General features: G+C 43.3%; 1 long non-coding RNA gene across 1 annotated transcript; it reads right to left on the bottom strand.

The window, feature by feature from the left end:
• Positions 1–224: 224 nt before the first annotated feature.
• On the bottom strand, positions 225–26,832 carry LOC120965270 (uncharacterized). Its single transcript, XR_012183728.1, has 3 exons — positions 26,582–26,832; positions 25,775–25,846; positions 225–328 (listed from the first exon to the last, which is right to left on the bottom strand). It is a non-coding gene; the product is annotated as an uncharacterized lncRNA (long non-coding RNA).

Genomic DNA, 26,832 nt, shown 5'->3' with positions numbered 1-26,832 from the left:
AGCCATGCCTTCATAGACCTGCTTCTAACTATAGTGCTATGTGTACAATTATTTTCTTATAAAGAACAAGCCCACAAAAACTACAATATCATTGAATGTATTGTATTTGGAGAACCATAATGAGAAGATCTAAAAGAAAGCCTTTTCACACTGGTATTTGGAGACAATATGAGGAACAGACACAACCAGATGTCGAGAATGAAGAGCTGGTACCAAAGAGCATACCTCACATGTCGGCCGCCGCAGTAGGCGCCTACTTGAGGTGGTCTAGGAGCCCGCCGCCACCAAGGCTGAGCTAATCGGCATTGGCAGGGATGACGTGGTCAAGCTGCAGTGAGCGTGCCGCCTTTCAAGAATAATGCATTTTCTTAAGAATGGATCTAACAAAACATGCTACAGCCAAGTATGCTGGTGCATATGAGTTGCACCCAGATCAACCGCATGCTTATCATATGGAATTTAAGGCCGTTTCTTCCTTGACAAAATGTCATTCTTTCCAACTAAATATACCCCATACTTTGAAGAATGTCAATGCATTATATATCCAGTTATGTTTTCTTCAAAATTGTATGAGTCGAGGGTTCATAATATGTACTAGTGGGCAAGGGCGCTCCGCCGCGCCAGGAAGTTACCCGGATGTTTGCTTGGCTTTTTTTGAAAGGGAAGGTTGTTTGGTTGCCTATATATTATTTCAGTTCTATAAAAAGTATTTAGTTGTCCATCACTTTAATGAGATGGTTTATTTAACAAACTAGATGGTACCCCGCACGTTGCGGCGGGAACTGGTAGAAATATATTTTGATGATAATCAATTGTACCGATCCTTTGCATTTCATAACCATCCTCACCGATGTGAAAACCATATTTTTATCGAAGTATATATAAACGGAAACTGTGTTTGGTTAGGAAATTGGAATCAATACAAATAACCATCACAATTAATTTGGAACTGCATTAGTGATAAAATTGACAGCTTGAAATGGCAACGTCTGACAGAAAATGAGGAATGGACTTGATAACCACCAGCATATGTATCTTATGGAAATATTACAAAAAAACAAAGTGAAACATTTTTTATAGTAACACTAACGGAAACTTGTTTTTGCTGTGAAACATGACATATCCTAAAGCATCGAAACAACTGCACTGAACACTAAATTTGCAAGAAGCATCTCCAACAAATCAGTGGAAAAAATTATCACGTTAGTTAAGGGGACTCACAAACAAATGATGGATAAGTTACCTCTGGCACATCAGACATGATAACCATCATAGATTATGTGTATCAATGGCACCGTGTTCCCACTGCATGGATGCGAACTAAACATAAATTTAGTTGTGAAACCAATAGTAGATCAAGAAATTATAAGATGTGACCATTAAACCATATATAGTACTAAAGAAAAATATCTAAAATTGAAAGCTAACCTTAGCATCTTGAAACGGTTCAACGGTTCTTCTTAGATAAGCAACAACCAAATATATATATTGTTCTCCATTGCCACATTCTGCAAGGAATAAGTGCAAGAAAATTCGCCTAAGGGAGAATAGGGTGCATTTTGTAACAAAGATGAAGAAAACAAAGCGAAACACAATCGTATAGATGAATGGCAATAAATAGATTGGCACGGCAATAATTTAATATACCTCCTCCAAATGGGCAGGATGCATCTGGTAAGATTAAATGCATACAAACTATTAATAGAGAAAAAGAAGAACATATTTGTACTGCATGAAATAACTTATTCGGCCACATCGGTAAATCATTTCATGAATGAGTTAATATGAATCTACTTATATGTGTTCCATGAAGAGGTAAAATCCGAACATATTTCGACCTCCAAAAAATCATAACATGTTTAAGATATGTATAGATGTTGAATTCTGATGCTTCTATGTCTATCCTAATTTTGCAAAGGCATACCAACCGATGGACTGAAGTTGCAACACTTGATAACCTATTGGGAAGAGCACTTGTGTACTAACCTGTTCAATGGAGCAATTTACAAACTCGCATACTGTTAGACACATATCTCGTAGTTCTAAATTCGGAGGGAGGGATATCAATCAATATGACAGAAAATAATGAGCAACTAAGGCAGTAAAGTTGAAAGGCCTAATCGTGAAGGAAGCAAAATTAAATCTTGGTAGGCATCACATCATTACACATTAGTAATTGGTAAAAAAATCATAAGAAAAACAAAGACATATATTAGCAATCAAACAATGTATAATCAACAGAGATATTTGTTACCTTATGTCCAAGTGAAAGTGCATCTCCGTGAAGTGTGTGTGAAAAGACGCAGATCGTTGGTAACCTGGACCAGTGAGCGTACAACACGGTGGTACAGCAGACGGTGCGGCGGGACTCGGGAATGAACCGTGAAGGCACGCACACAACCGGGGTTGGGGTTTGGGTGGCCACCATGGAATGGGAGGCAGGAAGAAGAGGTACGAGCAGCTTGCCTTGGTATAGTAGGACAGCGTTATTTTGGCATGGAGGTGGTGAGCAGGAGATTTTAATTTTATAGGAAGTCGACTACTCGCCTGCCTCGTCGTCGTCGGTTACATGCCAGAATCGTTGTATTGATTCGTTTCTATTGCATGGAGAAGCGTCTTGACTACATAGGAGACGGAGAGGAGCGATGTTCTGAAAGAAGATTAAAAATTGAATGACATGGTGACCCGGTGGACTCCTGTATGGGCGTTCCTTCCAGGCAAAAAGAGAAAACCTCCACGCCATGGTTGAGGCCTTGCCCGGCGGCACACCAATGTGTTCCTTCCATGATGAAAAGGAAAAAAAATGAAAATTAGATGACATGGTGACCCGGTGGACTCATCTGTACACCGGGTGTTCCGTCTAGGCAGAAAACAAATACCTCCACGCCATGGCTGAGGCCCTACCCAGCGATGCACCAATGATCGAGTTCCTTCCGAGGATAAAAGAAAGCCAACTTCAGATTAGAAACCCACCCGCCGCCAATCTGATTCCGCTGGAACCGCCGACATCGACCTCCCCAATGGATGTGCAGCTTCCTAGTCACGACGGAGACAAACACGGGGAGTGGAGGACCAGCGCACGCATCACGATACACCGGCAAGGAGATTCCTAGAGAGCCATCGAAGAGAGCAGCAGTTCCCTGATGTAGAGATCGGATTGCCGGATCGGCTCCCAGCCGCCGTAGCGAGGTGAGAAAACTGTTGTTCTTTTTTGTGGGGGACAGAGGGGTCGATCTTTTTGTGTTTTTTCCAATGAAGAGATATGTCCGTGCGTTACGGCTGGAAGTGGAAACAAAGAGAAGGCAAGTGTACAGGCGGACGCTGGTAATGAAACGTTGCATGTTAAGAGTTACAGAAATTATTATAGGAAAATTACATAGAGAAGAAAAACCTTTCTATATGTGGGACCTACATGATAACTTGGATAGCCTACATGTTTAGATAAATAGGTTAGTGGGGATGAATCTCTTAGGTATATAGGATGTGTCATATTCTTAGATAGAAAACATGGCACATTGATAGGTGAACAACACCACAATAGTTCATTTTTAGAGAGCAAAATATATGATATCCACTGTCATTGTCGGAAACAAATGTTCACTGCCATTGTCTTAAAAAGAAGTTCTCAGATGAAACTAAAATTATTATATTATATGCCTAATTTAGCAAGTTACCACTTACCAGCATGTTAGGCAGCTTTGCCTAATTTAGCAAGTTACCACTTACCAGCACGTTAGGCAGCTTTTGAACTAATTGCTTGCTCAAAAGAAGTACTACAGTTTGTAAAATTCAGCCATTTCTGCATTACTATACCCTTGAAAACAGAAACCGAAGAAATATTTGCAACATGAATGTGTACAATCACTAGTAGAAAACAGGGTCCAGGCCTGGCCAGCCCATTAGTCCCGGTTCAGTTACGAACCGGGACCCATGGGGGCATACGTCCCGGTTCGTGAGCCCAGGGGGCTGGCCGGGCCTCGTGGGGCATTGGTCCCGGTTCATGTGTCCCTTCCAGACACGAACCGGGACCAATGGGCCTCGCTCTTGGCCCATATCCATTGGTCCCGGTTCGTGATTGGAACCGGGACCAAAGGGGGGCCTTTGGTCACGGTTCTAGCCATGAACCGGGACTAATGAGGTGCCTATATATATCCCCTCGCCCGCGAGCAGAGCACTCCACTGCTCTGTTTTTTCTGGCCGGCGAGGGGAGGGCTTTGTGGTGCTCTAGCTCACCTCCTATGCACATGAGGTGTTCGATGAAATGCCCGAGCCACACTACTTAAGCTTTCTCCTCTCCAAGCTCGACCTCCAAGCTCCATTTTTCTCAAGATTTGTCTAGGTTTAGCGGTCCGGCACGTCCCGTCCCCGTCTTCACCGCCGTCGATCGCCCGCGTCGATCTCGTCGCCGGCACCACCGTGGTGAGCCTCTTGTTCTTATCTTATTTCTAAAAGAAAAAAAATCTTACTTGTATGATTTAGATCAATTGTTACCTTAGTTGTGATTATGATCACATTTTCTTACTTCTATTATTGTTTGTTATTATATAGCGCGATGGTTTTGGTATCCGTCGACCCTCATCCTGTATATGATTCGGATGTGGTATATATTATCTTTTATAACTATTTGGTTCATTTATTGTTTATGACAATTATGCAGACCAACGTGACATAGATTTTTTTATCTAGGAGGTATGTGAACCGGAAATTCCAACCGACCCTATTGTCGAGAGGTTAAATTTAGTTGAAGAAGAAAACAATTACTTGAAGGAAAAAATAAAAAAATTGAGGAGGAGAAGATGATATTGGATTTGCATGTTGCGGATGTCGTCGATGATCACAAGAGCAAGATGGATGCAATGCGCTTGAAGATTAGAAATATTAGAAAATATGCCATTCATACCGAGGCTTGGTATCATTATGACGTTGGACCAATTGTTACCTTGGTTGCAATTATGATCGCATTTGTTGTTGCATTGAAATGTTTTACATAGTTTCAATGTATGGTTTAATTAGATGCTCTGGAGAGCTATATGTTGTTCAATGAGAACTATGTATGTACTTTGGTTTTAATGTGATGATGAACTTCTATTAATTTGGTCACTTATCTATTCATGCTGTTCTGTAATGGTTTTTGACACACTTAATTATATATAATGCACGCAGATGAACCGACAATGGATGTACGGTGACAGACACACCTCCGAGTACATTAAGGGCGTGCATAATTTTCTCGAAGTGGCTGAGGCAAACAAGCAGAATGATTTTATGTGTTGTCCATGCCCTATATGTGGGAATACGAAGTCTTACTCTGACCGGAAAATCGGTCACAACCACCTGCTTTATAAGGGTTTAATGCCACACTATAATGTTTGGACCAAGCACGGAGAAATAGGGGTTATGATGGAAGACAACGAAGAAGAGAATGATGACAACTATGTGCCCCCTGAATACGGTGATGCTACAATGGGGGAAGCTGAAGATCAAGAGGAACCAGACGATGTGCCCGATGATGATCTCCGTCGGGTCATTGTTGATGCAAAGAGACAGTGCAAAAGTGAAAAGGAGAAGATGAAGTTCGATCGCATGTTAGAGGATCATAAAAAAGGGTTGTACCCTAATTGTGAAGATGGCAACACAAAGCTCGGTACCGTATTGGAATTGCTGCAGTGGAAGGCAGAGAATGGTGTGCCTGACAAAGGATTTGAGAAGCTACTAAAAATATTGAAGAAGAAGCTTCCAAAGGATAATGAATTGCCCGACAGTACGTACGCAACAAAGAACGTCGTATGCCCTCTAGGATTGGAGGTGCAGAAGATACATGCATGCCCTAATGACTGCATCCTCTATCACGATGCGTACAAGGATTTGAACGCATGCCCGGTATGCGGTGCATTGCGGTATAAAATCAGACGAGATGACCTTGGTGATGTTGACGGCGAGCCCCCCAGGAAGAGGGTTCCTGCCAAGGTAATGTGGTATGCTCCTATAATACCACGGTTGAAACGTCTGTTCAGAAACATAGAGCATGCCAAGTTGATCCGATGGCACAGAGAGGACCGTAAGAACGACGGGAAGTTGAGAGCACCCGCTGACGGGTCGCAGTGAAGAAAAATCGAGAGAAATTACTGGGAGCAGTTTGCAGGTGACGCAAGGAACATATGGTTTGGTTTAAGAGCGGATGGCATTAATCCTTTTTGGGGAGCAGAGCAGCAATCACATCACCTGGCCCATGACTCTATGTATCTATAACCTTCCTCCTTGGCTGTGCATGAAACGGAAGTTCATTATGATGCTGATAACCCACAAGTATAGGGGATCACAACAGTTTTCGAGGGTAGAGTACTCAACCCAAATTTATTGATTCGACACAAGGGGAGCCAAAGAATATTCTCAAGTATTAGCAGCTGAGTTGTCAATTCAACCACACCTGGAAAACTTAATATCTGCAGCAAAGTATTTATTTGAAAAGTAGTATGGAACTAACGGTAACGGTGGCAAAAGTAACAGTAGCAGTTTTGTAGTAATTGTAACAGTGGCAACGGTAAAGTAACTAAGCAAAGATCAATATGTGAAAAGCTCGTAGGCATTGGATCAGTGATGGATAATTATGTCAGATGCGATTCCTCATGCAACAGTTATAACATAGGGTGACACAGAACTAGCTCCAGTTCATCAATGTAATGTAGGCATGTATTCCGAATATAGTCATACGTGCTTATGGAAAAGAACTTGCATGACATCTTTTGTCCTACCCTCCCGTGGCAGCGGGGTCCTATTGGAAACTAAGGGATATTAAGGCCTCCTTTTAATAGAGTACCAGACCAAAGCATTAACACTTAGTGAATACATGAACTCCTCAAACTAAGGTCATCACCGGGAGTGGTTCCGATTATTGTCACTTCAGGGTTACCGGATCATAACACATAATAGGTGACTAATGACTTGCAAGATAGGATCAAGAACTCACATATATTCATGAAAACATAATAGGTTCAGATCTGAAATCATGGCACTGGGGCCCTAGTGACAAGCATTAAGCATAGCAAAGTCATAGCAACATCAATCTTAGAACATAATGGATACTAGGGATCAAACCCTAACAAAACTAACTCGATTACATGATAAATGTCATCCAACCCATCACCGTCCAGCAAGCCTATGATGTTATTACGCACGCACGGTGGTGAGCATCATGAAATTGGTGATGGAGGATGGTTGATGATGACGACGGCGACGGATTCCCCTCTCCGGAGCCCCGAACGAACTCCAGATCAGCCCTCCCGAGAGAGATTAGGGCTTGGCGGCGGCTCCGTATCGTAAAACGCGATGAATCCTTCTCTTTGATTTTTTTCTCCCCGAACGTGAATATATAGAGTTGGAGTTGAGGTCGGTGGAGCCTCAGGGGGCCCACGAGATAGGGGGCGTGCCCAGGGGGGCCGGCGCGCCCCCACCCTCGTGGACAGGGTGTGGGCCCCCTGGTGTTGATTCTTTCGCCATTATTTTTTATAAATTCCAAAAATATTCTCCGTGAAGTTTCAGGTCATTCCGAGAACTTTTATTTCTGCACAAAAATAACACCATGGCAATTCTGCTGAAAACAGTGTCAGTCCGAGTTAGTTCCACTCAAATCATGCAAGTTAGAGTCCAAAACAAGGGCAAAAGTGTTTGGAAAAGTAGATACGATGGAGACGTATCAACTCCCCCAAGCTTAAACCTTTGCTTGTCCTCAAGCAATTCAGTTGATAAACTGAAAGTGATAACGAAAAACTTTTACAAACTTTGTTTGCTCTTGTTGTTGTAAATATGTAAAGCCAGCATTCAAGTTTTCAGCAAAGATTATGAACTAACCATATTCACAATAACTCTTAGGTCTCATATTTACTCATATCAATGGCATAATCAACTAGCGAGCAATAATAATAAATCTCGGATGACAGCACTTTCTCAAAACAATCATAATATGATATAACAAGATGGTATCTCGCTAGCCCTTTCTGAGACCGCAAAACATAAATGCAGAGCACCTCTGAAGATCAAGGGCTGACTAAACATTGTAATTCATGGTAAAAGAGATCCAGTCATTGTCATACTCAATATAAACTAATAGTAATGTATGCAAATGACAGCTGTGCTCTCCAACAGGTGCTTTTTAATAAGAGGAGGATGACTCAACATAAAAGTAAATAGATAGGACCTTCGCAGATGGAAGCAGGGATTAGTAGAGGTGGCAGAGCTCGATTTTTGAAACAGAGATAAATAATATTTTGAGTGGCATACTTTCATTGTCAACATAACAACCGAGAGATCTCGATATCTTCCATGCTACACACACTATAGGCGGTTCTCAAGCAGAATGGTAAATTTTATACTCCCCCACCACCAACAAGCATCAATCCATGGCTTGCCCGAAACAACGGGTGCCTCCAACTAACAACAGTCCTGGGGGAGTTTTGTTTGCAATTATTTTGATTTGGTTTGAGCATGGGACTGAGCATCCCGGTGACCAGCCATTTTCTCGTGAGTGAGGAGCGGAGTCCACTCCTCTTGAGAATAACCCGCCTAGCATGGAAGATACAGACCGCCCTAGTTGATACATGAGCTATTCGAGCATACAAAACAGAATTTCATTTGAAGGTTTAGAGTTTGGCACATACAAATTTACTTGGAACGGCAGGTAGATACAACATATAGGAAGGTATGGTGGACTCATACGGAATAACTTTGGGGTTTATGGAAGTGGATGCACAAGCAGTATTCCCGCTTAGTACAAGTGGAGGCTAGAAAGAGACTGGGAAGCGACCAACTAGAGAGCTACAACAGTCATGAACATGCAATAAAATTAATAAACATTGAGTGCAAGCATGAGTAGGATATAATCCACCATGAACATAAATATCGTGGAGGCTATGTTGATTTTGTTTCAACTACATGCGTGAACATGTGCCAAGTCAAGCCACTTGAATCATTCAAAGGAGGATACCACCCTATCATACCACATCACAACCATTTTAATAGCATGTTGGCACGCAAGGTAAACCATTATAAACTCCTAGCTAATTAAGCATGGCATAAGCAACTATAATCTCTAATTGTCATTGCAAACATGTTTCATTCATAATAGGCTGAATCAGGAACGATGAACTAATCATATTTACAAAAACAAGAGAGGTCGAGTTCATACCAGCTTCTCCCATCTCAATCAGTCCATCATATATCGTCATTATTGCCTTTCACTTACGCGACCGAACGGTGTGGACAATAATAATAGTGCACGTTCAATTGGACTAAGCTGGAATCTACAGGCATTTGAATACACAGGAGAAGACAAGGTAATATGGGCTCTTTGTTAAATCAACAATAATGCATATAAGAGCCACTTCAACATTTTAATTATGGTCTTCTCATCTCGACCCCCAAAGAAAAGAAAAGAAATAAAACTATTTACATGGGAAAGCTCCCAACAAGCAAAAGAAGAACGAGAAATCTTTTTGGGGTTTCTTTTAATTATTACTACTACAGGCATGGAAATTAAACTAACTAAAAGCTACAACTAATTTTTTTGTTTTTCTTAAGGTTTTTCAAACACACAAGAAGAAAGCGAGAAAAAGGAAAATAAACTAGCATGGATAGTACAGTGAAAAAGTATGAGCACCGACAACTAGAATGAGTGTGTGAACATGAATGTATTGTTGGTGAGAAATACGTACTCCCCCAAGCTTAGGCTTTTGGCCTAAGTTGGTCTATGCCCATGGACGGCCTGGCCGATATCCAAAGTTGTAACCGGGGTCATACTGAGATGCAACAGCTACTGCCTCAAGAGCTGCAGCTTGGAGGCGAGATGCCTCCGTCCTCCTCTCGTACTCGTTCGCCTCCTCCCTGGTTATAACATATCTCCTTTTTGCCTGAAAGTCAAAGAAAGCAGGAGCAGGGAGAGCAACATGGATAGTGCGGCGTCTGTCAAAGATTAGTCGGTATTGGAGGAACTGTTCATTCCTCTCAACAAACTGATGACGAACCATAGCATTATAATCTAAATAAGCAGGAGGCAATTCCATATCATTTTCATGTATGGGTATCTCAAGATAATTGGCTACACGGGTTGCATAAATTCCACCAAACAAATCTCCACTAATACTGTTATGATGCAACCTTCGTGCAACAATAGCCCCCAAGTTGTATTGTTTATCTCCTAATATAGCACTCTTGAGAACACTAAGACCAGGAACACACATGTGACATGCCTCGTCCTTGCCGTTAATGCATCTACCTATAAAGAGAGCAAAATAATGTATAGCAGGAAATTGAATGCTCCCTATGGTAGCTTGTGTTATTTCTCTAGATTCCCCCACAGTGATACTAGCAAGAAAATCTTTAAACTCAGATTTGTGAGACTCACTGACACTACTCCATTGCGGGAGTTTACAAGCAGCATTAAAATCTTCTAAGTCCATGGTATAAGATTTATCACAGAGATCAAATAGGACAGTGAGAGAATTGCGTGAGTATGTAAATTTAAACCTTCTCACAAAGGAATCAGTTAGGTGGTAATATCGGGGACACTTATCTAACATGAAGCCCTCGAGTTCAGCATTACGCACATATGCATCAAATTCCTCCTTAATTCCTGCTTGGACCATGAAATTTTCTGACGGCCATTCACAAGGCCGCGAGCTTCTCTTGGTAGTTCATAGTCCTACTCACGTATTGCGGGCCTGGGTCCTTGCTTCCTTGAAGAACCACCTTGGTAAATTTTCCTAAACATATTTCTTCCTCTGAAAAATTTCTGAAATTTTTAGTGACTCAAAATAAAAGTGAACCAAACTCAACAGTATCGATAGCAACTACTCCCACAAGTGTCTAGAGACTATATCATGCATTAGAACTACTTGGAACCATATAAATTTGACGTGCAAGCTCAAGAACAGGGTCACCTAAGCAGCAAAAACTTGCAATAAATAAAGCACTAGAACAAAAACTAATTGGACCATTGGAGGAGTCACATACCGAAGAACAATCCCCCAAAGCAGTTTAGTGAATGGAGCTTTGAGCAAGGAGATCGAAAATCGCAGCAAAATGAGCCAGAAGACGAGTTTGAGCTGTGTGGTGATTTTTTCTGGAGGAAGACGAAGTGTGTGGGTGCTGGAATAAGTGGAGGGGGGCCACGTGGGGCCCACAAGGCAGGGGGCGTGCCCAAGGGGGTGGGCGCGCCCTGGACCCTCGTGGCCAGGTGGTTGCTCCCCCTGATGTGTTCTCAGCGCCCTTTCCAATCTCGAAAATCGCCGTTCCCCTCTTCTTTCCCGAACGCAAGTCAAAGCTCTCACCCCTGCTCGCCGCCGCCGCGCCCCCATTGCCTTCAATCCCTCACCCCTTCTCAACCGCCATGGCGCCCAAGACGAGCAAGGGCAAGGGAGCGGCCAAGGACGCCGGGGGGAAGGAGGCGCCGGAGAGTGAGCTGGTGGAGATGCGGACGCAGCACGCCCTCTTCACCTCGACGGTCAATGCGCTCACCCTCAGGGACATGTTCAGGCCCCTGTGGGGAAGGGTGACGTCGGGGCACGCGCATCATCCCCGCCGCCTTCGCCGAGGCCGGTCCAAACTGGTACCCCTTCTTCGTCGATTACTTCTCCTGGGGGCTGTGCCCCCTTTATCAGATTTCTTCAATGACGTCATGCACACCTACGGCTTCCATCTCCTGGACCTTACGCTGAACGCCGTGGTGTGCATGGCCTTCTTCGCCCATCTCTGCGAGGGCTTTGTCGGAGTGCTTCCCAGCACGGCGCTCTTCCGCCATTACTTCTACCCTTGCATCCAGCCAGGGGGCGCCATCTCTGGCTGCATCACCTGGATCCTGAGGACCCAGGGCAGGGGCACGTACTCGGAGGGCGCCCAGAAGGAGAGGTGGGACGAGTGGCGGGGCCGGTGGTGCTGGATCGAGGAGGCAGATCCGCAGGAGTTCTGCCAGGTCCGTCGGAGGCCGCCGGTCCATCGCAAGGACTGGGGCGATCTCGACGCCAATGACAAGAAGCTCACAGTCGCCAACACCAGGATACATCGCCTTACTTCGGTCGGGCTCACCCTCGAGATGATCGGTCTCTGTTTCCCGCCCTTTGGGCCGCTGAAAAGAGACCTTTGGTCCTGGTTGGTGGCACCAACCGGGACTAAAGGGGGGCATTGGTCCCGGTTGGTGCCACGAATCGGGACCGGTTGTTGCCACGAACCGGAACCAAAGCTTCGTGTATATAAGAAAGCACTTAGCAGTTTCTGCAAAAATCACTTCTTTCTCCGCCCCGACACCCCAGCGCTGCTCCTCGTCGCTGTCGCCGCCGAGCCCTGCCCCGACGCCGTCAGGCTGCTCCACCGCGTCGTCGCCGACGCCGTCAGGCTACTCCACCACGCCGTCACCGCCGCCGCCGCCGACGCCCTCTGCCCCGACGTCAGCGCCGGTCCCCTCGCCCCTGCCGCCCCGACGCCGCCCGCCGTGCACCCTTGCACGGCCGGGCCGCCGCCGCCCGCCGTGCGCCCTTGCCCGCCCGGCCCGCCGCCGCCCGCCGTGCGCCCCTTCCCGCCCCGACACTGCCCGCCGTGCCCCACTGCCCCTGCCCCGACGCCTCCCTCTATGAGCACCGCGCCCGTGCCCTGCCGCCGCCGCGTTGCTTTTTTTTGTTATATGTGCTTTCTTTTTGTTACATGTTTGTAGATGTTTTTACATGTTTTTAGATGTTCATATATGTATGTATTTATTTCTAGATGTATTTTTTGTATGTATGTATGTTTGTATTTTTTCAATTGTAATATGCATGATGTTTTAAATTTTTAAATGTGCTCTTTTTTTAGATGTGATAGGTAGATGTTTCGTGGAGATGAGATGAGACGAAAGAGAATTTTTTTAAACTTTTTATATGTATGGAAAAGAGGGAGAAGGAAGAAGGGAAGAAAAAGAAGGAGAGGAAAAAGGGGAGAAAAAGAGAAGAAGAGGAGAGGAAGAAGAGGAGAAAAAAATAAGAAGAGAAAGAAGGAGAAGAAGAAGAGAAGAAGAGTAGAGGAAGAATAGAAGAAGAAAAAAAAGAAGAAGAAGGAATAGAGGAGAAGAAAAAAAGAATAATATTATTTTATTTTTTTTCTTCTTCTCCTCTATTCCTTCTTCTTCTCCTCTTTTTTTTCTTCTTCTTCCTCTTCTTAATTTTTATCGGGAACGAGGGTGTCGAGGATCACCGAGCGGTCGAGGGTCGGGAACTAGGGTAGAGGGTCGTGGGCGCCGAGGGGTCGAGGGTCGTCGAGGGGTTGAGGGTCAAGGGTCGAGGATTGCCGAGGGGTCGAGAGGGGGACGTCGATCAACCCCCTATCGCTCGACCAACTCTTGAGGACACCCAAACCTTAGAAAAAAACATTGTCGATCTCCTACCCCCTCCCGCCCCTACCCGACAAACTCTCTCGAGATTTATAAGAGAGTTGTCAATAATGCCCCCATTATGGATGTGTATAATTAAGTTGTCCATATTTATTTATGATCTCATCTACCATTCTATATGTGCACGTTCTCTTGTGTCAAATATTGAAGAAATCCATGGTTTCATAATTAGCCAGAAGTAACAGGCCCATGATGGTTTGAAGCTCTCCAAAGTTATTTTGGAAAGGAGTACCGATAGGATAATTCGCTTTTTGGTACGAAGTTCAGCAAAGGCCTTCCAAATAGCGATATTTGAAAGGCTCTTGCTAAACTTCGTACCAAAAAGCGAATTATCCTATCAGGACTCCATTCCAAAATAACTTTGGAGAGCTTCATACCATCATGCGCCTGTTACTTCCGGCTAATGATGAAGCCATGGTTTTCTTGAATCCTTTGATACTAGACAACGTGACATATAGAAGGGTAGATGAGATCAGGAAAAATAGGGACCATTTTCTGCACATCCAGAATGGCGCCATTTTGTTAAACCCCTTGTCGGTCCAGACGTCGGACATTTATGAGAGAGGCGGTCTGGCCCAAACCCTAGAAGCGTTGCCGCGAGGCCACCCCAAACCCTAGAAGCATCGAGGCCACCCCAAACCCTAGAAGCGTTGCCGCGAGGCCACCCCAAACCCTAGAAGCGTTGAGGCCACCACAAACCCTAGAAGCGTTGCCGAGGCCACCCCAAACCCTAGAAGAGTTTTCGAGGCCACCCGAGACCGTAGAAGCGTCGAGGCAACTAATTAATATTCCTTGTTGTGATTAGCTAGCTAGGTCTACGTTTACCACTAATATATTCATTTATCATGTTTGTATATTAATTGCCATGTTGTAATATTTGCAGAAACTATGGAGCACCGAGACTTGAAAGCAGAACAGTTGTTGGGGGACATAATCCTCGGCGGAGGTGATGTCTTGTCGTGTCCCAATCACACCGATGGTCTGGACGGAGAGGGTGAAGCAGGCTCCGGTGATCGAACAATGGAGGAGGAAGGACATGATCATGATGGCTCCGGTGACCGAATGCCGGTGGAAGAAGGAGACCGTGATGACGGCTCCGGTGACCGAACGGAGGGGGGAGCTGTTGCAAAGTTCGGCGAGGTATATATATTAATTAAGACTGTGCTGACTAGCTAAATGATGCATTAATTGTTTTGGTATGTACACATATTAACTCTTCTTTCTTCTTTCCTAGCCCTCCGGATCGAGCCAAACTTCGGTAACGAGACGAGGCCTGAAGAAAAGGTTGCGCCAGGATGAAAGGTTCACGATGACAGCAATCGCGGACGATGGCCAACCGATTGAACCCAGCCAGACCAAGGAAGCATTTTCTGCTCAGTGCGGGGTTCTTGTTAGGGACAAGATCCCGATCAGCATCCACCAATGGAATAAGCCTAAGAACAAAGACCCTCAAGTTCCTTATGACAACGATAGACAGAAAGATGATCTTTGGACCGCGCTGAAGGCAAATTTCACCCTACCGCCAGAGGAGGATCCAGATAAGCCAGTTATAGAGCCATTGGTCAAGGCCCATGCTCTTAAGAAGATGGCAGATCTATTCAGGAGGTGGAAGAATGAGTTGAAATCAACGTATGTCGACAAAAGGAAGACTCCAGAATTCACCGTCCGATTTGAGAAGATAAGAGATCACTGGCCCGCATTTGCGGCCTACAAGACATCGGAGAAGAGTAAGATGATGTCAGCACCAAACAAGATAAATGCTGCAAAGAAGGAGCATCACCATCGCACGGGGTCAGGTGGCTACCTCAAAGCCCGGCCGTTGTAGGACAAGGCTGAGAGTGACCTGATTGCTAAAGGGGTCAAACCAGAGACATTGAACTGGCCAGACCGTTCAAGGACTTGGTTCTTTGGGGTTGGGGGGACCTTGGACCCTGAAACAGGGAAGTGCGTTTGGACAGACGAGGAACTCGAAATACCCGTCAAGAAGCTTCAGAAGTATATCGCCGCAACGCAGCAAGGGACATTCATTCCCGATAGAGAGAACGACGAGCTCACAGAGGCTCTCGGGAATCCTAATTACCCTGGACGAACATGAGGCACGCCAGGCTCCGTTGCGTGGAGGGTTGGGTTTCCCGGCGTAGGCGGTTACAAAACCCGGGAGAGGAGGAGGAAAGTGAAGCAGAGCGAACTGCAGAAGCTGAATGCAAGGGTACGAAAGCTAGAAGAACAAGTTGACAGCCAGCGACCTGCCGGAGCTACCCCAGAAGCTACCCCGCCATCTCAGCGGAGAAGCAGCGTGGCTTTCCCCAAGCTAGTTCAGCAGCCTGACTTCACGGCTCCTAGCTACCCCATGGATGCTATCACAGAGGCTCAACATTGCCACCTTATGACGTAATGGAAGAACCTCAAAGTCAAGGCGGCTGTCGGCTCTGTTGCACCTCCTGAACCCGACGCAACTTTTCACTGCCGTCCGATTCCACAAGGCTATGCTATTGTGATGGTGGATGAAATAACGGAGGGATTTGAGGAGCTCGAGCTTGACCACCCTACTAGTGAAGGGGAGACTCAGCTGGGTCTTGCTCTGAAGACTCCAAGTCTATGGCGGAAGGAGCACATCAAGCTTCCGAACTGGACGCCTCCTCGTCCTCCTCCGGTGAGTCAGGGCACTCCGCCTCCTTCTCCAGCGCATGAGGGCGGCACTCCGCCTCCATCTCCGCCTGCTCCGGTGCGTCTGAGCAGCCCGCATCCTCCTCCACCTCGTCAGCAATGGCGGAAGCCAGATGCCGCCGCCCCGGCTGCTCCGGCCCGTCGGAGCACTCCGCCTCCTTCTACTACTCGTCAGCAACAACGAAAGAGAGACGCCGCCGCTTCGGCGTCTAGCAGTATAGCCAGAGGCGGGGGGGGGGGCAATATAGATTCGGTCCATCTCTCAAGCCTGTAGAGAAGTTACCATACAAGATGACCGATGAGGAAAACATGAAGATCTGTGAAGCCGAAGTGAAGGACTTCTTTGAAACGCGAAGAGCTATGAAACATCCACCTCCGGAGGAGAAGATAGATCCGGTGAAATTGAAGCGCACTATCAATGCCCTGAAGCGACCACCACTGCCTCCGCCCGATGACAACCATGTCTGCTGTCTTAAAAAGACATATGAAGATGCGCAGCGGTCAGGAACTACTTCAAGTGACAAAAGGTTAGCAGAATGAAGAAGTGGGAAAAAATTCCCTAGCTCGGAGAACAGGAGAACCAATCGTGCCCCCCGCTCAAGGTGTCTAGCGATATCGTCGCAAATCTGCCGGGGATGCTGCCCGATACCAATCCGAGTGATTACCTGCCCGACGATGTACATATTGATACAATGGAGGTGGACGAATTCAAATACCAGTACGGAAATCCTCTCGTCAAAGATGTAAGTCCTCCTCTAACAACGATGATGCGAAGATTCCATCAATGGTACATGAAAACCTGCAGCAAGTCTGGGAAGGATGCTTTGTCGATGAGAATTAAAGAGGACCACGACTTCAAGAACTATTAACTGTTGATTTTAACGACTTTTTCCAGTTCTACAATCTAAATGCCCTCGAAAAATCACTCGTGGCTTGCTACTGCCTGTAAGTACTACTTTCTGTAATTAAGTCTCTATATATACAACTCAGCTCTTTCATTGCATGTATATATAATTATCCTCACTATATTATGCAGATTGAAGATCGTCGAATGCAGAAAAGCATAAATCTATGGCATTGGGTTCATTAACCCAAATATCATACATGAATGGACGGTTAAAAGGAATGTCTCAGAAACCGAGGATAACTTGCTCAAATCGTTGCTAAAACATCAAAGCAAAGATAAAATACTCTTTCCTTACAACTTCAAGTGAGTGTTACTGTCTTGTGCACATTTGGTTTCCCTTATTACTCGAGGTTATAGTAATATAACTGATGAGTTATGCATGCATGTGCAGCTACCACTTTATTCTCCTAGAGATTAAGCTTCAGCAGGGACTAGTAACTGTCTTCGACTCGAGACGAAAAGATCCCCGAGAGTATGTGATACGTCTCCAACGTATCTATAATTTTTGATTGCTCCATGCTATATTGTCTACTGTTTTGGACATTATTGGGCTTTATTATTCACCTTTATATTATTTTTGGGACTAACCTATTAACCGGAGGCCCAGCCCAGAATTGCTGTTTTTTGCCTATTTCAGAGTTTCGCAGAAAAGGAATATCAAACAGAGTCCAAACGGAATGAAACCTTTGGGGACGTGATTTTTAGGAAGAATATGATCCAGGAGACTTGGACCCTACGTCAAGAAACAAAAGAGGAGGCCACAAGGTAGGGGGCACGCCCACCCCCTAGGGCGCGCCCTCCACCCTCATGGCCCCCCTGTTGCTCCACCCACGTACTCCTTCCTCCTATATATACCTACGTACCCCCAAATGATCAGATACGGAGCCAAAAACCTAATTCCACCGCCGCAAGCTTCTGTACCCACGAGATCCCATCTTGGAGCCTGTTCCGGAGCTCCGCCGGAGGGGGCATCCATCACGGAGGGCTTCTACATCAACACCGTAGCCTCTCTGATGAAGTGTGGGTAGTTTACCTCATACCTTCGGGTCCATAGTTAGTAGCTAGATGGCTTCTTCTCTCTTTTTGGATCTCAATACAATGTTCTCCCCCTCTCTCATGGAGATCTATTCGATGTAATCTTCTTTTGCGGTGTGTTTGTTGAGACCGATGAATTGTGGGTTTATGATCAAGATTATCTATGAACAATATTTGAATCTTCTCTGAATTCTTTTATGTATGATTGGTTATCTTTGCAAGTCTCTTCGAATTATCAGTTTGGTTTGGCCTACTAGATTGATCTTTCTTGCAATGGGAGAAGTGCTTAGCTTTGGGCTCAATCTTGCGGTGTCCTTTCCCAGTGACAGTAGGGGCAGCAAGGCACATATTGTAGTGTTGCCATCGAGGATAAGAAGATGGGTTTTTTATCATATTGCATGAATTTATCCCTCTACATCATGTCATCTTGCTTAAGGCGTTACTCTGTTTTCATGAACTTAATACTCTAGATGCATGCTGGATAGCGGTCGATGAGTGGAGTAATAGTAGTAGATGCAGGCAGGAGTCGGTCTACTTGTCTCAGACGTGATGCCTATATACATGATCATACCTAGATATTCTCATAACTATGCTCAATTTTGTCAATTGCTCAACAGTAATTCGTTCACCCACTGTAAAATACTTATGCTCTTGAGAGAAGCCACTAGTGAAACCTATGGCCCCCGGGTCTATCTTCATCATATTAATCTTCCAACACTTAGTTATTTCCTTTGCTTTTTACTTTGCATCTTTATCACAAAAATACCAAAAATATTATCCTATCATATCTATCAGATCTCACTCTCATAAGTGACCGTGAAGGGATTGACAACCCCTTATCGTGTTGGTTCCAGGATTTATTTATTTTGTGTAGGTACAAGGGATTCGCGCGTAGCCTCCTACTGGATTGATACCTTGGTTCTCAAAAACTAAGGGAAATACTTACGCTACTTTGCTGCATCACCCTTTTCTCTTCAAGGGAAAACCAACGCAGTGCTCAAGAGGTAGCAAGAAGGATTTCTGGCGCCGTTGCCGGGGAGGTCTATGCAAAAGTCAACATACCAAGTACCCATCACAAACCCTTATCTCCCACATTACATTATTTGCCATTTGCCTCTCGTTTTCCTCTCCCCCACTTCACCCTTGCCGTTTTATTCGCCCTCTCTTTTTTGTTCATCTTCTTCTTTTTGCCCCTCGCTCTCTCTGTCGTTATGTCTGAAATTGGGGAAATTATTGCTGATATGGACAATAATAATATCATAGAAAATTCTGATGCTCCTGCTGAAGAACCCCCTACCTTGCATACAAAAAGATTTCGAATTGGTAGTGGTAATATTATTGGAAACCGAGTTATTCAAGATTTCTTTACTTGTGCCGGTGCTTTGCCTTCTATGGGCGGTTCTATTCTTCATAGAACTAGTAGTCTTGCGGACGCTATTGCCATGCTTATAGTTGAACTTGAAAGGCAATTTATGCACATGCATCCTTGCATACAAAGAATTTTCCTAGAATTCTCTAATATTGAGCATTCTTCTGTTCAGCGTGCCGCTACTATCTTTTTGGCTCATGAGTTTAGATTCATAATAAAAGAGGCCAAAGAAATCTTTGCGCATTATAGGGTAGATGCTAGTCATCCTCCCACTGAAGCTATCCTTTTTAATCAAGAAGACATGATGCCTTTGGATCATATTGCTTATAATGAAAATCTTAGGAAAAAGGTTCCCGTTGATGTTGTAGTTGATAGAATTTCCGAACTTAATGATGATTTTGCTATTCAGAATAATGGATTAGGTTTTCCTCTTGAACAAAGGCTTGTGACTTTTTGCGAAAAGAATGCTTGTAATGATGAATTGGTTGTGCAATACAAAGGGCCTAGGGAGGAACCCATACCTCCCGAGATTGGTCTTGGGGACTTTTATCCCATTAAATTTAGCCATTTTCATTATTTTGCTTGCCTCAAAGAAAACTTGCTGCTGAACGTAGAGAATATGAGAAAAAAATTCATGACTTGCCATACCACTATTATGGCAATACCTAGATCTATCCTTGCTTTTATGCCTAGCTAGGGGCGTTAAACGATATCGCTTGTTGGGAGGCAACCCAATTTTATTTTTAGTTTTTTTGCTTTTTGCTTCTGTTTAGGAATAAATATTTGTTCTAGCCTCTGGTTAGATGTGTTTTTATATTTTAATTAGTGTTTGTGCCAAGTTAAACCTATAGGATCTTCTTGGATGATAGTTATTTGATCTTGCTGTAATTTCCAGAAACTTTCTGTTCACGAAAATAATTTTTAAAAATCACAAGAACGTGATAAAATAGTGATTCCAATTGCTTCTGATCAATAAACAAATTTTCTAGGTCGTCCTATTTTGGCTGATTTTTTGGAGTTCCAGAAGTTTGCGTTAGTTACAGATTACTACAGACTGTTCTGTTTTTGACACATTCTGTTTTTCGTGTGTTGTTTGCTTATTTTGATGAATCTATGGCTAGTAAAATGGTTTATAAACCATAGAGAAGTTAGAATACAGTAGGTTTAACACCAATATAAATAAATAATGAGTTGATTACAGTACCTTGAAGTGGTCTTTTGTTTTCTTTCGCTAACGGAGCTCACGAGATTTTCTGTTAAGTTTTGTGTTGTGAAGTTTTCAAGTTTTGGGTGAAAGATTTTGATGGATTATGGAACAAGGAGTGGCAAGATCCTAAGCTTGGGGATGCCCATGGACCCCCAAGATAGCCTAAGGACACCATAAAGCCAAAGCTTGGGGATGCCCCGGAAGGCATCCCCTCTTTCGTCTACTTCCATCGGTAACTTTACTTGGAGCTATATTTTTATTCACCACAGGATATGTGTTTTGTTTGGAGTGTCTTGTATGATATGAGTCTTTGCTTTTTAGTTTACCACAATCATCGTTGATGTACACACCTTTTGAGAGAGCCATACATGATTTGGAATTTGTTAGAATACTCTATGTGCTTCGCTTATATCTTTTGAGTTATATAGTTTTGCTCTAGTACTTCACTTATATCTTTTAGATCACGGTGGTGGATTTGTTTTATAGAAACTATTGATCTCTCATGCTTCACTTAGATTATTTTTAGAGTCTTAAATAGCATGGTAATTTGCTTAAATAATCCTAATATGCTTGGTATTCAAGATTAGTAAAACTTTCTTATGAGTGTGTTGAATACTATGAAAAGTTTGATGCATGATAATTGTTTTGAGATATAAAGATGGTGATATTAGAGTCATGCTAGTTGAGTAGTTGTGAATTTGAGAAATACTTGTGTTAAAGTTTGTGATTCCCGTAGCATGCACGTATGGTGAACCGTTATGTGATGAAGTCGGAGCATGATTTATTTATTGATTGTCTTCCTTATGAGTGGCGGTCGGGGACGAGCGATGGTCTTTTCCTACCAATCTATCCCCCTAGGAGCATGCACGTAATACTTTGCTTTGATAACTTGTAGTTATTTGCAATAAGTATATGAGTTCTTTATGACTAATGTTGAGTCCATGGATTACGCACTTTCTTCCTTCCACCATTGCTAGCCTCTCTAATACCGCACACTTTTCGCCGGTATCATACACCCACCATATACCTTCCTCAAAACAGCCACCATACCTACCTATCATGGCATTTCCATAGCCATTCCGAAATATATTGCCATGCAACTTTCCACCGTTCCGTTTATTATGACACGCTCCATCATTGTCATATTGCTTAGCATGATCATGTAGTTGACATCGTATTTGTGGCAAAGCCACCGTTCATAATTCTTTCATACATGTCACTCTTGATTCATTGCATATCCCGGTACACCGTCGGAGGCATTCATATAGAATCATATTTTGTTCTAAGTATCGAGTTGTAATTGTTGAGTTATAAGAAAATAAAAGTGTGATGATCTTCATTTTTAGAGCATTGTCCCAAGTGAGGAAAAGGATGATGGAGACCATGATTCCCCCACAAGTCGGGATGAGACTCCGGATGAAAAAAAATAGGCCATAAAAAAAGGAAGAAAAGGCCCAAATAAAAAAATGAGAGAAAAAGAGAGAAGGGACAATGTTACTATCCTTTTACCACACTTGTGCTTCAAAGTAGCACCATGATCTTTATGATAGAGAGTCTCTCATTTTGTCACTTTCATATACTAGTGGGAATTTTTCATTATAGAACTTGGCTTGTATATTCCAATGATGCGCTTCCTCAAAATGCCCTAGGTCTTCGTGACCAAGCGAGTTGGATGCACACCCACTTAGTTTCTTTTGTTGAGCTTTCATATACTTATAGCTCTAGTGCATCCGTTGCATGGCAATCCCTACTCACTCACATTGATATCTATTGATGGGCATCTCCATAGCCCGTTGATATGCCTAGTTGATGTGAGACTATCTTCTCCATTTTTTGTCTTCTCCACAACCACCATTCTATTCCACATATAGTGCTATGTCCATGGCTCACGCTCATGTATTGCGTGAAGATTGGAAAAGTTTGAGAATGTCAAAAGTATGAAACAATTGCTCGGCTTGTCATTGGGGTTGTGCATGATTTAAATACTTTGTGTGGTGAAGATAGAGCATAGCCAGACTATATGATTTTGTAGGGATAACTTTCTTTGGCCATGTTATTTTGAGAAGATATGATTGCTTTGTTAGTATGCTTAAAGTATTATTATTTTTATGTCAATATTAAACTTTTGTCTTGAATCTTTCGGATCTGAATATTCATACCACAATTAAGAAGAATTACATTGAAATTATGCCAAGTAGCACTCCGCATCAAAAATTCTGTTTTTATCATTTACCTACTCGAGGACGAGCAGGAATTAAGCTTGGGGATGCCTGATACGTCTCCAACGTATCTATAATTTTTGATTGCTCCATGCTATATATCTACTGTTTTGGACATTATTGGGCTTTATTACTCACTTTTATATTATTTTTGGGACTAACCTATTAACCGGAGGCCCAGCCATTGCTGTTTTTTTGCCTATTTCAGAGTTTCGCAGAAAAGGAATATCAAACGGAGTCCAAACGGAATGAAACATTCGGGAACGTGATTTTTAGGAAGAATATGATCCAGGAGACTTGGACCCTACGTCAAGAAACAAAAGAGGAGGCCACGAAGTAGGGGGCGCGCCCTCCACCCTCGTGGGCCCCCTGTTGCTCCACCGACGTACTCCTTCCTCCTATATATACCTACGTACCCCCAAATGATAAGATGCGGAGCCAAAAACCTAATTCCACCGCCGCCACCTTCTGTATCCACGAGATCCATCTTGGGGCCTATTCCGGAGCTCCGCCGGAGGGGGCATCCATCACGGAGGGCTTCTACATCAACACCGTAGCCTCTCCGATGAAGTGTGAGTAGTTTACCTCATACCTTCGGGTCCATAGTTAGTAGCTAGATGGCTTCTTCTCTCTTTTTGGATCTCAATACAATGTTCTCCCCCTCTCTCATGGAGATCTATTCGATGTAATCTTCTTTTGCGGTGTGTTTGTTGAGACCGATGAATTGTGGGTTTATGATCAAGATTATCTATGAACAATATTTGAATCTTCTCTGAATTCTTTTATGTATGATTGGTTATCTTTGCAAGTCTCTTCGAATTATCAGTTTGGTTTGGCCTACTAGATTGATCTTTCTTGCAATGGGAGAAGTGCTTAGCTTTGGGTTCAATCTTGCGGTGTCCTTTGCCAGTGACAGTAGGGGCAGCAAGGCACGTATTGTATTATTGCCATCGAGGATAACAAGATGGGGTTTTTTTATATCATATTGCATGAATTTATCCCTCTACATCATGTCATCTTGCTTAAGGCGTTACTCTATTTTCATGAACTTAATACTCTAGATGCTTGCTGGATAGCGGTCGATGAGTGGAGTAATAGTAGTAGATGCAGGCAGGAGTCGGTCTACTTGTCTCGGACGTGATGCCTATATACATGATCATACCTAGATATTCTCATAACTATGCTCAATTCTGCCAATTGCTCAAGAGTAATTCGTTCACCCACCGTAAAATACATATGCTCTTGAGAGAAGCCACCAGTGAAACCTATGGCCCCCGGGTCTATCTTCATCATATTAATCTTCCAACACTTAGTTATTTCCTTGTTTTTTTACTTTGCTTTTATTTTACTTTGCATCTTTATCACAAAAATACCAAAAATATTATCCTATCATATCTATCAGATCTCACTCTCGTAAGTGACCGTGAAGGGATTGACAACCCCTTATCGTGTTGGTTGCGAGGATTTATTTGTTTTGTGTAGGTACGAGGGACTCGCGCGTAGCCTCCTACTGGATTGATACCTTGGTTCTCAAAAACTGAGGGAAATACTTACGCTACTTTGCTGCATCACCCTTTCCTCTTCAAGGGAAAACCAACGTAGTACTCAAGAGGTAGCAGTATGCGAACATGACAGAGATGCTCTAGAAGTAAGTTCAATCGATCATTATCGCACCATATCGGCAACTTTGTTCATTTCCTGATATCAAGTAATTATTTTCTTTGTCTGGCAGGGTTTGGAAAGAGTTCACCGCAATTTCTCCGGGACTGCCGACCGAGCTGAAATTTAAACACCCGAAAGTAAGTACTACTACCTACTTTCGCGCATCTCCCATTGATTCTAGCTAGTTTCATCAATACCATTTAGCATGCTTGCTTATTAGTTTGATTGACCTCTATTTCTCGTAAAGTGCTTGTGGCAGGAAGCCGGGAATGATTTATGTGGATACTACATTTGTGAGTTCATCTACAACGAGACGACCAAGAATATGAAGTGCGTAAGCAAAATTATTCACAATTTTATTTTATTGCCATCATTTGTGGTGAGTTTCATTCATACACATGTATTGACCCTCTTCTTTGATTAGATCTGGAAGATGCGGGATGATCTGCTACCACAAGATCGCATAAAAGCAATTCAAGAGGAAATCACGGGATTGTTTCTTGACCACGTCATCAATAAATCTAGAGAATACCATGTGGAACTTGACTTCATATGTTAGGGATTGTAAGAGATCTTGTATATATGTAGCTAGTAGCGTCGGATAGATATAAGAAAACTTGTTGTTCAATCAATCTATCGGAGAAGGAGGAGGTCGATCACTTCTCTCTGTATATGTTCATGACGATCTTGTGTACTTAATGGTTTCCTTCATTGGCTTACTAGCTAGCGTGTCGCGAGTTCTCTCTATACGTATAGTATGTAGCGTCGACTAAGCATGGAGATAAGAGATGTCACTTCTCTCTATTAGCTAGCTAACACAATATATGAAACCCCTAAATTAACCCTTCAAAACCCCCCCCAACCCCCCCCCCCTAAAAAAACAAAAACCTCAGCCCCTGAAATGCTGACGCGTGGATGCTTTTTGGTGCCGATTGGTGTTACCAACCGGGACTAAAGGCCCTCCTCCCTAGGCAAGCCGCAGCGGCCACGTGGAGCCCCATCTGTCCCGGTTCATAAGCGAACTGGGACTAAAGGTATTGGGCTTTAGTCCTGACCCTTTAGTCCCAGTTCCAGAACCGGGACAAATGGGCCTCTGGAACCGGGACAAATGGGCCTTTTTCTACTAGTGAATTAGTCTTAAACAAAGAACATGCATAATCTTCACAAGGTCCGGCGTGGCAAACCATGTCTACAGTTCTCAAATAAGACGTCGTGATATCATCACCGACTTCTTGTTCCAGCCATACATTAGAAATTCCATCCATTAGCATTTGACAACATGACTCAACGATTACCTTACCTCATCAAATCATCGTGACACCTTGTATCCTGCATGGTCAAGTAGTACACCTTCCGATGGCAATAACAAATTCTGCATAAGATTAAGGAAAAATTAGCATGCTGATCTTTTCCAGAAAATAAATAAAATATGATTCCTCGGTCTTCAAAGAAAATATAAATCATTTTTCATAATTCCAATATGAAACGACTTTATTTGTAGAAGTAGGCAAGGCAAGCAACTCAGCCAAATGGATGCGGTATATACATGAATACAAACGTAGCAAAAGGAAATCATATATGCATGGGACATGGGCACAACACAAAAAATTCTTTATGCATATTTCACATACATAACTAAAGTTAATGATCATCTCATGGAAAAATAGTCACTAATTAATTAAATCAATTCATCCAACATTATACTGCTAGTCTGATACAACTTTTACCGAGGATTATTATAAGAGAGCACTTCTAGAATTATGCAGATATAAACTGCTTGACATTTATGTCAACAAACTACAAACCACCATGAATGTTGTCTGGTCAAGTTCTAATGGGATGACTGTAAAACGATTTACCTTCAAACTATATAGACAGAAAAATAGATCGGACTCAGCTTAATCTTTGAACTTGTGTAATTAGCACTCGGTCATTTGCAAAAACAGTTCATCTGGTTATATTTAGTACCTACAGAAGCGAGCATAGAAATGTTTATCCTCACAAACAAAGAATAAGAATACATGTGTAAGACCAATACTATAACTGGTTATCAAGAAAACTAAACAATAGAAGAAACATAAAATAAAGGATGGAAGATTGGACCTACTTGACTAAGAATGCCACAGGATACAGTAGGAATTCCTTCTTTACGGCTGGCTCCCATAGAATTTCCAGAGAATGCATATTGACCAAGCTCATGCAGTCCTCGATAGAGAAAAAATGCAGGGACAACCTTCATAACTAATATCCAACCACCTGAGTAGAAAATACAAACCTTGTTATCTGTAGTCATAACATGTAAATTGAATAGTAGATTACTGCTAAGTTAGCAGCTTACAGTGTAAAGTTCTATCCTAC

Source organism: Aegilops tauschii, chromosome 5 (assembly GCF_002575655.3).
Source record: "Aegilops tauschii subsp. strangulata cultivar AL8/78 chromosome 5, Aet v6.0, whole genome shotgun sequence".
In the NCBI taxonomy this organism is placed as follows: Eukaryota; Viridiplantae; Streptophyta; class Magnoliopsida; order Poales; family Poaceae; genus Aegilops; species Aegilops tauschii.
The sequence above is the reverse complement of the archived record's forward strand: the minus strand, read 5'-3'. Positions and strand labels throughout refer to the sequence as shown.